At 33.7% G+C, this 1,945-nt stretch overlaps 1 non-coding gene across 1 annotated transcript; it reads left to right on the top strand.

Annotated features, from left to right (window-relative positions):
- The first annotated feature begins 216 nt into the window (after positions 1-216).
- On the top strand, positions 217-323 carry LOC131181046 (small nucleolar RNA R71). The gene has a single exon (XR_009149673.1). It is a non-coding gene; the product is annotated as a small nucleolar RNA R71 (small nucleolar RNA).
- The last annotated feature ends 1,622 nt before the right edge of the window (positions 324-1,945 follow it).

Here is a 1,945-nt window from a genome sequence, read left to right as displayed (position 1 = left end):
ATATTCATGGCATCAAGCTCGAACATACCAGCTGGTTTCTTGATCTCATTCCTCTCACAACTCCATTGGTAGTTGTTATAAGCAATTTTATCAAGAGCAGAAAAAGCTTCATCTTCAGATTTCTCCATAAGATCACATCTAGAAGATGCATCAATTGTACTTCTAATAGCTGGTGAAACTCCATTGTAAAAGTGTTGAACAAGCATCCACTTAGGAATCCCATGATGTGGACATCTCCTTTGCAAATCCTTGTACCTCTCCCATGCTTCATACAAGCTCTCATCATCTCTAGGTTTGAAAGAAGTCAGCTCATTTCTTAGCTTAGTTGTCTTGCTTGGTGGAAAATATTGAGCTAAAAATGCTTGAGAAAGTTCATCCCATGTTGTGATAGAACCTGGTGGTAAAGAATGTAACCACTCTCTAGCTCGGTCCTTCAGAGAAAAAGGAAATAATCTGAGTCGAATTACATCATCAGAAACTCCATTTATCTTCAACATATCACTGATCTCAAGAAAGTGTGCTAGATGCACATGTGTACTTTCACTTGGATTTCCTCCAAATTGTGATTGTTGTACCATTTAACAGAGTGCAGGCTTCAGATCAAAATTATTAGCTTTTACTCTTGGTCTTGTGATACTTGGCATGAAATCCCCAATGTTAGGATAGGCATGATCCTTCACAGAGCGGTTGTTATTGTTGTTGGCCATTTCTTCTTGTAATTGCTCTTGCTCTTGTGCTCTTTCTTGTTGTTGTTGAGCTTTAATTTCAGCTTTTCTCCTTTTAGATTCTGCTCTTAAAGCTTTTGCTATCTTTTCTATTTCTGGATCAAAGAATAAATTGATTTCTTCACTTTTTGTCCTTCTCATAAAATAAAGTACCTGAAAAACAAAATAAACAAATTCTCAAAGTAAAATGGTAAAAAGAAAATAAAATAAAATAAAATGCCCAAATTAACCAAACAAACAATTGTTCAATATCAAACAAAAATCAAATCCCCGACAACGACGCTAAAAACTTGATGGGGCGAATCCGCAAGTATACGGGTCGTCTCAAGTAATAAAGTGATGAATCAAGTATCGTTCCCACGAGGATTTGTAGTTTGAGTACCAAACTATGAATGAAGCGATTATTTGGGCTAATGATTAATGAATGAATGGTAAATGTAAATGAGCGAAGTAAATTGATTAATCTAATTGGAATATGTAAAGAGCAAGCAATTTAATTCTAAATCTAGTTTGAAATTAAACTAAATTAATAATGGGTAATTTAAATGAAAGTCTAATTATCTTAAAAGCGATTTCAGAGTTAGGGGTTTATGCATAAATTAATTGGAATTTGTCTTGGGCATTCCAATTTTAAGGGAAAAATAGAGTTTGAAGGAAATTGATTCTAAATTCCTTTGATATCTTTTTCAAGCAAACCAAAGTGTGTTCTAAAATAACCAAACCTACTTTCGTATGTTATTTGATTACTTTAAAACCCATTAAGTTTTGTAACCAATCATTAATTCCTCTTAAAATCCTAGTTTATTTCTAAATCTAGGTGATTTTAAGTTCCAATCCTTGATTACCTATCAATGACTTTCACCTTTCGGTCCTTCAATCAAAGATTAACAAAATACCCAATGGGTACCAACATTAGGCAAGTAAATCAAGCACACAAGGAAGGAATCAAAACTCATATTTATTTAAAATAAGGAAATACCCAGTCCAAACCCACAAATTAATCTAAAACATATTTTCCAACTCTGAAATCTAAAGAGTTTACTCACTCATAATGGTATTTACAAGAAAGATTAATGGAAAAGTAAAGAAAAACATGATAAGAGGACTAAAATAAAAAAAACCCAGGTAGAAGAACCCAAAACTCTGGTTTCTAGAGCTCCAAAAATGGTTGCAGCAGCTCCTCCGTGAAAGAAATGGCGTCTCCTCCCTTCTCTCTTATA

Source organism: Hevea brasiliensis, chromosome 6, assembly GCF_030052815.1.
Source record: "Hevea brasiliensis isolate MT/VB/25A 57/8 chromosome 6, ASM3005281v1, whole genome shotgun sequence".
Lineage (NCBI taxonomy): Eukaryota > Viridiplantae > Streptophyta > Magnoliopsida > Malpighiales > Euphorbiaceae > Hevea > Hevea brasiliensis.
This window is presented reverse-complemented; position numbering and strand designations above follow the sequence as displayed.